This window comes from Schistocerca gregaria, unplaced genomic scaffold, assembly GCF_023897955.1.
Source record: "Schistocerca gregaria isolate iqSchGreg1 unplaced genomic scaffold, iqSchGreg1.2 ptg000333l, whole genome shotgun sequence".
Taxonomy (NCBI): domain Eukaryota; kingdom Metazoa; phylum Arthropoda; class Insecta; order Orthoptera; family Acrididae; genus Schistocerca; species Schistocerca gregaria.
Genome location: NW_026061799.1, coordinates 7,753,706 through 7,769,432, shown reverse-complemented (window position 1 = coordinate 7,769,432; position 15,727 = coordinate 7,753,706).

Sequence of the window (15,727 nt, the reverse complement as noted above, 5' to 3'; positions counted from 1 at the left end):
ACTGGACTTCCAGGGAACGATCAAAGTGTAGATTGTTAGAAACATTACTCCCATGGAGGAAAGTGAGCATGGTGACTGTTTTATTCAATCCGGAAGCAATTACTCTGCTTCATCAACAATCTGATAGTCTACACATTACAGAATGCCACCAGAGGTGCATCGGAAACTACTACTGGTCTTTCAGGGAACGATCAAAGCGTACATTGTTTGAGACATTACTCCCGCGCAGGAAAGTGCGCATGGTGACTGTTGTATTCAATCCCGATGCATTTTCTGTCTTTCATCAACACTCTGATAGTCCAAAGATTACAGAATGCCTCCAGATGTGAATCGGAAACTACTACTGCTCTTCCAGGGACCGATCAAAGCGTAGACTGTTTGAGGCATTACTCCCATGGATTAAAGTGCGCATGGTGACTGTTGTATTCAATAGCGATGCAATTTCTGTGTTTCATCAACACTCTGATAGTCCACAGATTACAGAATGCCTCCAGATGTGCATTGGAAACTACTACTGGTCTTCCAGGGAACGATCAAAGCGTAGACTGTTTGAGACATTACTTTTATAGAGGAATGTGCGCATGGTGACTGTTGTAATCAATCCCGATGCAATTTCTGTGTTTCATCAACACTCTAATAGTCCACAGATTACAGAATGCCTCCAGATGTGCATCGGAAACTACTACTGGTCTTCCAGGGAACGATCAAAGCGTAGACTGTTTGAGACATTACTTTTATGGAGGAATGTGCGCATGGTGACTGTTGTATTCAATCCCGATGCAATTTCTGTGTTTCATCAACACTCTAATAGTCCACAGATTACAGAATGCCCCCAGATGTGCATCGGAAACTACTACTGGCCTTACAGGGAACAATCAAAGCGAAAAACTCTTTGAGACATTACTCCCGTGGAGGAAAGTGGGCATGGTGACTGTTTTATTCAATCCCGATGCAATTACTGTGTTTCATCAGTACTCTGATAGTCTACACATTACAGAATGCCACCAGAAGTGCATCGGAAACTACTACTGGTCTTCCAGGGAACGATCAAAGCGTAGATTGTTTGAGACATTACTCCCATGGAGGAAAGTGCGCATGGTGACTGTTGCATTCAATCCCGATGCAATATCTGTGTTTCATCAACACTCTCATACTCCACAGATTACAGAATGCCTCCAGATCTGCATCGGAAACTACTACTGGTCTTCCAGGGAACGATCAAAGCATAGACTGTTTGAGACATTACTTTTATGGAGGAATGTGCTCATGGTGATTGTTGTATTCAATCCCGATGCAATTTCTATTGTTCATCAACACTCTGATAGTCCACAGATTACAAAATGCCTCCAGATGTTAATCGGAAACTACTACTGGTCTTTCAGGGAACGATCAAAGCGTAGACTGTTTGAGGCATTACTCCCATGGATTAAAGTGCGCATGGTGACTGTTGTATTCAATAGCGATGCAATTTCTGTGTTTCATCAACACTCTGATAGTCCACAGATTACAGAATGCCTCCAGATGTGCATCGGAAACTACTACTGGTCTTCCAGGGAACGATCAAAGCGTAGACTGTTTGAGACATTACTTTTATAGAGGAATGTGCGCATGGTGACTGTTGTATTCAATCCCGATGCAATTTCTGTGTTTCATCAACACTCTAATAGTCCACAGATTACAGAATGCCTCCAGATGTGCATCGGAAACTACTACTGGTCTTCCAGGGAACGATCAAAGCGTAGACTGTTTGAGACATTACTTTTATGGAGGAATGTGCGCATGGTGACTGTTGTATTCAATCCCGATGCAATTTCTGTGTTTCATCAACACTCTAATAGTCCACAGATTACAGAATGCCTCCAGATCTGCATCGGAAACTACTACTGGTCTTCCAGGGAACGATCAAAGCATAGACTGTTTGAGACATTACTTTTATGGAGGAATGTGCTCATGGTGATTGTTGTATTCAATCCCGATGCAATTTCTATGTTTCATCAACACTCTGATAGTCCACAGATTACAAAATGCCTCCAGATGTTAATCGGAAACTACTACTGGTCTTTCAGGGAACGATCAAAGCATAGACTGTTTGAGACATTACTTTTATGGAGGAATGTGCTCATGGTGATTGTTGTATTCAATCCCGATGCCATTTCTATGTTTCATCAACACTCTGATAGTCCACAGATTACAAAATGCCTCCAGATGTTAATCGGAAACTACTACTGGTCTTCCAGGGAACGATCAAAGCGTAGAGTGTTTGACACATTACTCCCATGGATAAAAGTGCGCATCGTGACTGTTGTATTCAATCCCGATGCAATTTGTGTCTTTCATCGACACTCTGATAGTCCACAGATTACAGAATGCCTCCAGATGTTAATCGGAAACTACTACTGGTCTTCCTGGGAACGATCAAAGCGTAGACTGTTTCAGACATTACTCCCCTGGAGGAAAGTGCGGATGGTGACTGTTTTATTCAATCCCGATACAATTTCTGTGTTTCATCAACTCTCTAATACTCCACAGATTACAGAATGCCTCCGGAAGTGCATCGGAAACTTCTACTGGTCTTCAAGGGAACGATCAAATTGTAGACTGTTTGAGACATTACTCCCATGGAGGAATGTGCGCATGGTGACTGTTGTATTCAATCCCGATGCAATTTCTGTGTTTCATCAACTCTCTAATACTCCACAGATTACAGAGTGCCTCCAAATGTGCATCGGAAAATACTACTGGTCTTCCAGGGAACGATCAAAGCGTAGACTGTTTGAGACATTACTCCCATGGAGGAAAGTGCGCATGGTGACTGTTGTATTCAATCCCGATGCAATTTCTGTGTTTCATCAACACTCTGATATTCCACAGGTTACAGAAAGCCTCCAGATGTTAATCGGAAACTACTACTGGTCTTCCAGGGAAAGATCAAAGCGTAGACTGTTAGAGACATTACTCCCACGGAGGAAGGTGAGCATGGTCACTGTTATATTCAATCCCGATGCAATTAATGTGTTTCATCAACACTCTGATAGTCTACACAATACAGAATGCCACCAGAGGTGCATCGGAAACTACTACTGGTCTTCGAGGGAACGATCAAAGCATAGATTGTTTGACACATTACTTTTATGTAAGAAACAGCGCATGGTGACTGTTGTATTCAATCCCGATGCAATTTCTGTGTTTCATCAACACTCTGATAGTCCACAGATTACAGAATGCCTCCAAATGTGCATCGGAAAATACTATTAGTCTTCCAGGGAACGATCAAAGCGTAAACTCTTTGAGACATTACTGCCATGGAGGAAAGTGCGCATGGTGACTATTGTATTCAATACCGATGCATTTTCTGTGTTTCATCAACACTCTGATAGTCCACAGATTACAGAATGCCACGAGATGTGCATCGGAAACTACTACTGGTCTTCCAGGGAACGATCAAAGCGTAGACTGTTTGAGACATTACTTTTATGGAGGATGTGCGCATGGTGACTGTTGTATTCAATCCCGATGCAATTTCTGTGTTTCATCAACACTCTAATAGTCCACAGATTACAGAATGCCTCCAGATGTGCATCGGAAACTACTACTGGTCTTCCAGGGAACAATGAAAGCGTAAACTCTTTGAGACATTACTCCCATGGAGGAAAGTGTGCATGGTGACTGTTGTATTCAATCCCGGTGCAATTTCTGTGTTTCATCAACACTCTGATAGTCCACAGATTACAGAAAGCCTCCAGATGTTCATCGGAAACTACTACTGGTCTTCCAGGGATCGATCAAAGCGTAGAGTGTTTGAGACATTACTCCCATGGAGGAAAGTGCGCATCGTGACTGTTGTATTCAATCCCGATGCAATTTGTGTCTTTCATCAACACTCTGATAGTCCACAGATTACAGAATGCCTCCAGATGTTAATCGGAAACTACTACTGGTCTTCCCGGGAACGATCAATGCGTAGACTGTTTCAGACATTACTCCCCTGGAGGAAAGTGCGGATGGTGACTGTTTTATTCAATCCCGATACAATTTCTGTGTTTCATCAACTCTCTAATACTCCACAGATTACAGAATGCCTCCAGATGTGCATCGGAAACTTCTACTGGTCTTCCAGGGAACGATCAAATTGTAGACTGTTTGAGACATTACTCCCATGGAGGAATGTGCGCATGGTGACTGTTGTATTCAATCCCGATGCAATTTCTGTGTTTTATCAACACTCTGATACTCCACAGATTACAGAATGCCTCCAAATGTGCATCGGAAAATACTACTGGTCTTCCAGGGAACGATCAAAGCGTAGACTGTTTGAGACATTACTCCCATGGAGGAAAGTGCGCATGGTGACTGTTGTATCCAATCCCGATGCATTTTCTGTGTTTCATCAACACTCTGATAGTCCACAGATTACAGAATGCCACGAGATGTGCATCGGAAACTACTACTGGTCTTCCAAGTAACGATCAAAGGGTAAACTCTTTGAGACATTACTCCCATGGAGGAAAGTGCGCATGGTGACTGTTGCATTCAATCCCGATGCATTTTCTGTGTTTCATCAACACTCTGATAGTCCACAGATTACAGAATGCCACGAGATGTGCATCGGAAACTACTACTGGTCTTCCCGGGAACGATCGAAGCGTAGACTGTTTGAGACATTACTCCCATGGAGGAAAGTGCGCATGGTGACTGTTGTATTCAATCCCGATGCAATTTCTGTGTTTCATCAACACTGATAGTCCACAGATTACAGAAAGCCTCCAGAAGTTCATCGGAAACTACTACTGGTCTTCCAGGAAACGATCAAAGCGTAGACTGTTAGAGACATTACTCCCATGGAGGAAAATGAGCATGGTGAGTGTTTTGTTCAATCCCGATGCAATTTTTTGTGTTTCATCAACACTCTGATAGTCCACAGATTACAGAATGCCACCAGAGGTGCATCGGAAACTACTACTGGTCTTCCCAGGAACGATCAAAGCGTAGACTGTTTGAGACATTACTCCCATGGAGGAAAGTGCGCATGGTGACTGTTGTATTCAATCCCGATGCATTTTCTGTGTTTCATCAACACTCTGATAGTCCACAGATTACAGAATGCCACGAGATGTGCATCAAAAGCTACTACTTGTCTTCCCTTGGAACGATCAAAGCGTAGACTGTTTGAGACATTACTCCCATGGAGGAAAGTGCGCATGGTGACTGTTGTATTCAATCCCGATGCAATTTCTGTGTTTCATCAACACTCTGATACCCCACAGATTACAGAATGCCTCCAGATGTGCATCGGAAACTACTACTGGTCTTCCAGGGAACGATCAAAGCGTAGACTGTCTGAGACATTACTTTTATGGAGGAATGTGCGCATGGTGACTGTTGTATTCAATCCCGATGCCATTTCTGTGTTTCATCAACACTCTAATAGTCCACAGATTACAGAATGCCTCCAGATGTGCATCGGAAACTACTACTGGTCTTCCAGGGAACAATCAAAGCGAAAAACTCTTTGAGACATTACTCCCATGGAGGAAAGTGGGCATGGTGACTGTTTTATTCAATCCCGATGCAATTACTGTGTTTCATCAGTACTCTGATAGTCTACACATTACAGAATGCCACCAGAAGTGCATCGGAAACTACTACTGGTCTTCCAGGGAACGATCAAAGCGTAGATTGTTTGAGACATTACTCCCGTGGAGGAAAGTGCGCATGGTGACTGTCGTATTCAATCCCGATGCAATTTCTGTGTTTCATCAACACTCTGATACTCCACAGATTACAGAATGCCTCCAAATGTGCATCGTAAACTACTACTGGACTTCCAGGGAACGATCAAAGTGTAGATTGTTAGAAACATTACTCCCATGGAGGAAAGTGAGCATGGTGACTGTTTTATTCAATCCGGAAGCAATTACTCTGCTTCATCAACAATCTGATAGTCTACACATTACAGAATGCCACCAGAGGTGCATCGGAAACTACTACTGGTCTTTCAGGGAACGATCAAAGCGTACATTGTTTGAGACATTACTCCCGCGCAGGAAAGTGCGCATGGTGACTGTTGTATTCAATCCCGATGCATTTTCTGTCTTTCATCAACACTCTGATAGTCCAAAGATTACAGAATGCCTCCAGATGTGAATCGGAAACTACTACTGCTCTTCCAGGGACCGATCAAAGCGTAGACTGTTTGAGGCATTACTCCCATGGATTAAAGTGCGCATGGTGACTGTTGTATTCAATAGCGATGCAATTTCTGTGTTTCATCAACACTCTGATAGTCCACAGATTACAGAATGCCTCCAGATGTGCATCGGAAACTACTACTGGTCTTCCAGGGAACGATCAAAGCGTAGACTGTTTGAGACATTACTTTTATAGAGGAATGTGCGCATGGTGACTGTTGTAATCAATCCCGATGCAATTTCTGTGTTTCATCAACACTCTAATAGTCCACAGATTACAGAATGCCTCCAGATGTGCATCGGAAACTACTACTGGTCTTCCAGGGAACGATCAAAGCGTAGACTGTTTGAGACATTACTTTTATGGAGGAATGTGCGCATGGTGACTGTTGTATTCAATCCCGATGCAATTTCTGTGTTTCATCAACACTCTAATAGTCCACAGATTACAGAATGCCCCCAGATGTGCATCGGAAACTACTACTGGCCTTACAGGGAACAATCAAAGCGAAAAACTCTTTGAGACATTACTCCCGTGGAGGAAAGTGGGCATGGTGACTGTTTTATTCAATCCCGATGCAATTACTGTGTTTCATCAGTACTCTGATAGTCTACACATTACAGAATGCCACCAGAAGTGCATCGGAAACTACTACTGGTCTTCCAGGGAACGATCAAAGCGTAGATTGTTTGAGACATTACTCCCATGGAGGAAAGTGCGCATGGTGACTGTTGCATTCAATCCCGATGCAATATCTGTGTTTCATCAACACTCTCATACTCCACAGATTACAGAATGCCTCCAGATCTGCATCGGAAACTACTACTGGTCTTCCTGGGTACGATCAAAGCATAGACTGTTTGAGGTATTACTCCCATGGAGGGAAGTGCGCTTGGTGACTGTTGTATTAAACCGCGATGCAATTTCTGTGTTTCATCAACACTTTGAAGCTCCACAGATTACAGAATGCCTCCAGATGTGCAATGGAATCTTCTACTGGTCTTCCAGGGAACGATGAAGCCGTAGACTGTTTGAGATATTACTCCCATGGAGGAAAGTGCGCATGGTTACTGTTGTATTCAATCCCGATGCAATTTGTGTCTTTCATCGACACTCTGATAGTCCACAGATTACAGAATGCCTCCAGATGTTAATCGGAAACTACTACTGGTCTTTCAGGGAACGATCAAAGCGTAGAGTGTTTGAGACATTACTTTTATGGAGGAATGTGCTCATGGTGATTGTTGTATGCAATCCCGATGCAATTTCTATGTTTCATCAACACTCTGATAGTCCACAGATTACAAAATGCCTCCAGATGTTAATCGGAAACTACTACTGGTCTTTCAGGGAACGATCAAAGCGTAGAGTGTTTGAGACATTACTCCCATGGAGGAAAGTGCGCATGGTGACTGTTGTATTCAATCCCGATGCATTTTCTGTCTTTCATCAACACTCTGATAGTCCAAAGATTACAGAATGCCTCCAGATGTGCATCGGAAACTACTACTGCTCTTCCAGGGACCGATCAAAGCGTAGACTGTTTGAGGCATTACTCCCATGGATTAAAGTGCGCATGGTGACTGTTGTATTCAATAGCGATGCAATTTCTGTGTTTCATCAACACTCTGATAGTCCACAGATTACAGAATGCCTCCAGATGTGCATCGGAAACTACTACTGGTCTTCCAGGGAACGATCAAAGCGTAGACTGTTTGAGACATTACTTTTATAGAGGAATGTGCGCATGGTGACTGTTGTATTCAATCCCGATGCAATTTCTGTGTTTCATCAACACTCTAATAGTCCACAGATTACAGAATGCCTCCAGATGTGCATCGGAAACTACTACTGGTCTTCCAGGGAACGATCAAAGCGTAGACTGTTTGAGACATTACTTTTATGGAGGAATGTGCGCATGGTGACTGTTGTATTCAATCCCGATGCAATTTCTGTGTTTCATCAACACTCTAATAGTCCACAGATTACAGAATGCCTCCAGATGTGCATCGGAAACTACTACTGGTCTTCCAGGGAACAATCAAAGCGAAAAACTCTTTGAGACATTACTCCCATGGAGGAAAGTGGGCATGGTGACTGTTTTATTCAATCCCGATGCAATTACTGTGTTTCATCAGTACTCTGATAGTCTACACATTACAGAATGCCACCATAAGTGCATCGGAAACTACTACTGGTCTTCCAGGGAACGATCAAAGCGTAGATTGTTTGAGACATTACTCCCGTGGAGGAAAGTGCGCATGGTGACAGTTGTATTCAATCCCGATGCATTTTCTGTGTTTCATCAACACTCTGATAGTCCATAGATTACAGAATGTCGCAAGATATGCATCGGGAACTACTACTGGTCTTCCAGGGAACGGTCAAAACGTAGACTGTTTTTGACATTACTCCCATGGAGGAAAGTGCGCATGGTGACTGTTGTATTCAATCCCGATGCAATATCTGTCTTTCATCAACACTCTCATACTCCACAGATTACAGAATGCCTCCAGATTTGCATCGGAAACTACTACTGGTCTTCCAGGGAACGATCAAAGCATAGACTGTTTGAGACATTACTTTTATGGAGGAATGTGCTCATGGTGATTGTTGTATTCAATCCCGATGCCATTTCTATGTTTCATCAACACTCTGATAGTCCACAGATTACAAAATGCCTCCAGATGTTAATCGGAAACTACTACTGGTCTTCCAGGGAACGATCAAAGCGTAGAGTGTTTGAGACATTACTCCCATGGAGGAAAGTGCGCATCGTGACTGTTGTATTCAATCCCGATGCAATTTGTGTCTTTCATCGACACTCTGATAGTCCACAGATTACAGAATGCCTCCAGATGTTAATCGGAAACTACTACTGGTCTTCCCGGGAACGATCAAAGCGTAGACTGTTTCAGACATTACTCCCCTGGAGGAAAGTGCGGATGGTGACTGTTTTATTCAATCCCGATACAATTTCTGTGTTTCATCAACTCTCTAATACTCCACAGATTACAGAATGCCTCCGGAAGTGCATCGGAAACTTCTACTGGTCTTCCAGGGAACGATCAAATTGTAGACTGTTTGAGACATTACTCCCATGGAGGAATGTGCGCATGGTGACTGTTGTATTCAATCCCGATGCAATTTTTGTGTTTTATCAACACTCTGATACTCCACAGATTACAGAATGCCTCCAAATGTGCATCGGAAAATACTACTGGTCTTCCAGGGAACGATCAAAGCGTAGACTGTTTGAGACATTACTCCCATGGAGGAAAGTGCGCATGGTGACTGTTGTATCCAATCCCGATGCACTTTCTGTGTTTCATCAACACTCTGATAGTCCACAGATTACAGAATGCCACGAGATGTGCATCGGAAACTACTACTGGTCTTCCATGTAACGATCAAAGCGTAAACTCTTTGAGACATTACTCCCATGGAGGAAAGTGCGCATGGTGACTGTTGTATTCAATCCCGATGCCATTTCTGTGTTTCATCAACACTCTGATAGTCCACAGATTACGGAAAGCCTCCAGATGTGCATCGGAAACTACTACTGGTCTTCCAGGGAACGATCAAAGCGTTGACTGTTAGAGACATTACTCCCATGGAGGAAAGTGCGCATGGTGACTGTTGTATTCAATCCCGATGCAATTTCTGTGTTTCATCAACACTCTGATATTCCACAGGTTACAGAAAGCCTCCAGATGTTAATCGGAAACTACTACTGGTCTTCCAGGGAACGATCAAAGCGTTGACTGTTAGAGACATTACTCCCATGGAGGAAAGTGCGCATGGTGACTGTTGTATTCAATCCCGATGCAATTTCTGTGTTTCATCAACACTCTAATAGTCCACAGATTACAGAATGCCTCCAGATGTGCATCGGAAACTACTACTGGTTTTCCAGGGAACGATCAAAGCGTAGACTGTTTGAGACATTACTTTTATGGAGGAATGTGCGCATGGTGACTGTTGTATTCAATCCCGATGCAATTTCTGTGTTTCATCAACACTCTAATAGTCCACAGATTGCAGAATTCCCCCAGATGTGCATCGGAAACTACTACTGGCCTTACAGGGAACAATCAAAGCGAAAAACTCTTTGAGACATTACTCCCGTGGAGGAAAGTGGGCATGGTGACTGTTTTATTCAATCCCGATGCAATTACTGTGTTTCATCAGTACTCTGATAGTCTACACATTACAGAATGACACCAGAAGTGCATCGGAAACTACTACTGGTCTTCCAGGGAACGATCAAAGCGTAGATTGTTTGAGACATTACTTCCATGGAGGAAAGTGCGCATGGTGACTGTTGCATTCAATCCCGATGCAATATCTGTGTTTCATCAACACTCTCATACTCCACAGATTACAGAATGCCTCCAGATCTGCATCGGAAACTACTACTGGTCTTCCAGGGAACGATCAAAGCATAGACTGTTTGAGACATTACTTTTATGGAGGAATGTGCTCATGGTGATTGTTGTATTCAATCCCGATGCAATTTCTATGTTTCATCAACACTCTGATAGTCCACAGATTACAAAATGCCTCCAGATGTTAATCGGAAACTACTACTGGTCTTTCAGGGAACGATCAAAGCGTAGAGTGTTTGAGACATTACTCCCATGGAGGAAAGTGCGCATGGTGACTGTTGTATTCAATCCCGATGCATTTTCTGTCTTTCATCAACACTCTGATAGTCCAAAGATTACAGAATGCCTCCAGATGTGCATCGGAAACTACTACTGCTCTTCCAGGGACCGATCAAAGCGTAGACTGTTTGAGGCATTACTCCCATGGATTAAAGTGCGCATGGTGACTGTTGTATTCAATAGCGATGCAATTTCTGTGTTTCATCAACACTCTGATAGTCCACAGATTACAGAATGCCTCCAGATGTGCATCGGAAACTACTACTGGTCTTCCAGGGAACGATCAAAGCGTAGACTGTTTGAGACATTACTTTTATAGAGGAATGTGCGCATGGTGACTGTTGTATTCAATCCCGATGCAATTTCTGTGTTTCATCAACACTCTAATAGTCCACAGATTACAGAATGCCTCCAGATGTGCATCGGAAACTACTACTGGTCTTCCAGGGAACGATCAAAGCGTAGACTGTTTGAGACATTACTTTTATGGAGGAATGTGCGCATGGTGACTGTTGTATTCAATCCCGATGCAATTTCTGTGTTTCATCAACACTCTAATAGTCCACAGATTACAGAATGCCTCCAGATGTGCATCGGAAACTACTACTGGTCTTCCAGGGAACAATCAAAGCGAAAAACTCTTTGAGACATTACTCCCATGGAGGAAAGTGGGCATGGTGACTGTTTTATTCAATCCCGATGCAATTACTGTGTTTCATCAGTACTCTGATAGTCTACACATTACAGAATGCCACCATAAGTGCATCGGAAACTACTACTGGTCTTCCAGGGAACGATCAAAGCGTAGATTGTTTGAGACATTACTCCCGTGGAGGAAAGTGCGCATGGTGACAGTTGTATTCAATCCCGATGCATTTTCTGTGTTTCATCAACACTCTGATAGTCCATAGATTACAGAATGTCGCAAGATATGCATCGGGAACTACTACTGGTCTTCCAGGGAACGGTCAAAACGTAGACTGTTTTTGACATTACTCCCATGGAGGAAAGTGCGCATGGTGACTGTTGTATTCAATCCCGATGCAATATCTGTGTTTCATCAACACTCTCATACTCCACAGATTACAGAATGCCTCCAGATTTGCATCGGAAACTACTACTGGTCTTCCAGGGAACGATCAAAGCATAGACTGTTTGAGACATTACTTTTATGGAGGAATGTGCTCATGGTGATTGTTGTATTCAATCCCGATGCCATTTCTATGTTTCATCAACACTCTGATAGTACACAGATTACAAAATGCCTCCAGATGTTAATCGGAAACTACTACTGGTCTTCCAGGGAACGATCAAAGCGTAGAGTGTTTGAGACATTACTCCCATGGAGGAAAGTGCGCATCGTGACTGTTGTATTCAATCCCGATGCAATTTGTGTCTTTCATCGACACTCTGATAGTCCACAGATTACAGAATGCCTCCAGATGTTAATCGGAAACTACTACTGGTCTTCCCGGGAACGATCAAAGCGTAGACTGTTTCAGACATTACTCCCCTGGAGGAAAGTGCGGATGGTGACTGTTTTATTCAATCCCGATACAATTTCTGTGTTTCATCAACTCTCTAATACTCCACAGATTACAGAATGCCTCCGGAAGTGCATCGGAAACTTCTACTGGTCTTCCAGGGAACGATCAAATTGTAGACTGTTTGAGACATTACTCCCATGGAGGAATGTGCGCATAATGACTGTTGTATTCAATCCCGATGCAATTTTTGTGTTTTATCAACACTCTGATACTCCACAGATTACAGAATGCCTCCAAATGTGCATCGGAAAATACTACTGGTCTTCCAGGGAACGATCAAAGCGTAGACTGTTTGAGACATTACTCCCATGGAGGAAAGTGCGCATGGTGACTGTTGTATCCAATCCCGATGCACTTTCTGTGTTTCATCAACACTCTGATAGTCCACAGATTACAGAATGCCACGAGATGTGCATCGGAAACTACTACTGGTTTTCCATGTAACGATCAAAGCGTAAACTCTTTGAGACATTACTCCCATGGAGGAAAGTGCGCATGGTGACTGTTGTATTCAATCCCGATGCCATTTCTGTGTTTCATCAACACTCTGATAGTCCACAGATTACGGAAAGCCTCCAGATGTGCATCGGAAACTACTACTGGTCTTCCAGGGAACGATCAAAGCGTTGACTGTTAGAGACATTACTCCCATGGAGGAAAGTGCGCATGGTGACTGTTGTATTCAATCCCGATGCAATTTCTGTGTTTCATCAACACTCTGATATTCCACAGGTTACAGAAAGCCTCCAGATGTTAATCGGAAACTACTACTGGTCTTCCAGGGAAAGATCAAAGCGTAGACTGTTAGAGACATTACTCCCACGGAGGAAGGTGAGCATGGTCACTGTTATATTCAATCCCGATGCAATTAATGTGTTTCATCAACACTCTGATAGTCTACGCAATACAGAATGCCACCTGAGGTGCATCGGAAACTACTACTGGTCTTCGAGGGAACGATCAAAGCATAGATTGTTTGACACATTACTTTTATGTAAGAAACAGCGCATGGTGACTGTTGTATTCAATCCCGATGCAATTTCTGTGTTTCATCAACACTCTGATAGTCCACAGATTACAGAATGCCTCCAAATGTGCATCGGAAAATACTATTGGTCTTCCAGGGAACGATCAAAGCGTAAACTCTTTGAGACATTACTGCCATGGAGGAAAGTGCGCATGGTGACTATTGTATTCAATACCGATGCATTTTCTGTGTTTCATCAACACTCTGATAGTCCACAGATTACAGAATGCCACGAGATGTGCATCGGAAACTACTACTGGTCTTCCAGGGAACGATCAAAGCGTAGACTGTTTGAGACATTACTTTTATGGAGGATGTGCGCATGGTGACTGTTGTATTCAATCCCGATGCAATTTCTGTGTTTCATCAACACTCTAATAGTCCACAGATTACAGAATGCCTCCAGATGTGCATCGGAAACTACTAATGGTCTTCCAGGGAACAATGAAAGCGTAAACTCTTTGAGACATTACTCCCATGGAGGAAAGTGTGCATGGTGACTGTTGTATTCAATCCCGGTGCAATTTCTGTGTTTCATCAACACTCTGATAGTCCACAGATTACAGAAAGCCTCCAGATGTTCATCGGAAACTACTACTGGTCTTCCAGGGATCGATCAAAGCGTAGACTGTTTGAGACATTACTCCCATGGAGGAAAGTGCGCATCGTGACTGTTGTATTCAATCCCGATGCAATTTGTGTCTTTCATCAACACTCTGATAGTCCACAGATTACAGAATGCCTCCAGATGTTAATCGGAAACTACTACTGGTCTTCCCGGGAACGATCAATGCGTAGACTGTTTCAGACATTACTCCCCTGGAGGAAAGTGCGGATGGTGACTGTTTTATTCAATCCCGATACAATTTCTGTGTTTCATCAACTCTCTAATACTCCACAGATTACAGAATGCCTCCAGATGTGCATCGGAAACTTCTACTGGTCTTCCAGGGAACGATCAAATTGTAGACTGTTTGAGACATTACTCCCATGGAGGAATGTGCGCATGGTGACTGTTGTATTCAATCCCGATGCAATTTCTGTGTTTTATCAACACTCTGATACTCCACAGATTACAGAATGACTCCAAATGTGCATCGGAAAATACTACTGGTCTTCCAGGGAACGATCAAAGCGTAGACTGTTTGAGACATTACTCCCATGGAGGAATGTGCGCATGGTGACTGTTGTATCCAATCCCGATGCATTTTCTGTGTTTCATCAACACTCTGATAGTCCACAGATTACAGAATGCCACGAGATGTGCATCGGAAACTACTACTGGTCTTCCAGGGAACGATCAAAGCGTAGACTGTTTGAGACATTACTTTTATGGAGGATGTGCGCATGGTGACTGTTGTATTCAATCCCGATGCAATTTCTGTGTTTCATCAACACTCTAATAGTCCACAGATTACAGAATGCCTCCAGATGTGCATCGGAAACTACTACTGGTCTTCCAGGGAACAATGAAAGCGTAAACTCTTTGAGACATTACTCCCATGGAGGAAAGTGTGCATGGTGACTGTTGTATTCAATCCCGGTGCAATTTCTGTGTTTCATCAACACTCTGATAGTCCACAGATTACAGAAAGCCTCCAGATGTTCATCGGAAACTACTACTGGTCTTCCAGGGATCGATCAAAGCGTAGACTGTTTGAGACATTACTCCCATGGAGGAAAGTGCGCATCGTGACTGTTGTATTCAATCCCGATGCAATTTGTGTCTTTCATCAACACTCTGATAGTCCACAGATTACAGAATGCCTCCAGATGTTAATCGGAAACTACTACTGGTCTTCCCGGGAACGATCAATGCGTAGACTGTTTCAGACATTACTCCCCTGGAGGAAAGTGCGGATGGTGACTGTTTTATTCAATCCCGATACAATTTCTGTGTTTCATCAACTCTCTAATACTCCACAGATTACAGAATGCCTCCAGATGTGCATCGGAAACTTCTACTGGTCTTCCAGGGAACGATCAAATTGTAGACTGTTTGAGACATTACTCCCATGGAGGAATGTGCGCATGGTGACTGTTGTATTCAATCCCGATGCAATTTCTGTGTTTTATCAACACTCTGATACTCCACAGATTACAGAATGACTCCAAATGTGCATCGGAAAATACTACTGGTCTTCCAGGGAACGATCAAAGCGTAGACTGTTTGAGACATTACTCCCATGGAGGAAAGTGCGCATGGTGACTGTTGTATCCAATCCCGATGCATTTTCTGTGTTTCATCAACACTCTGATAGTCCACAGATTACAGAATGCCACGAGATGTGCATCGG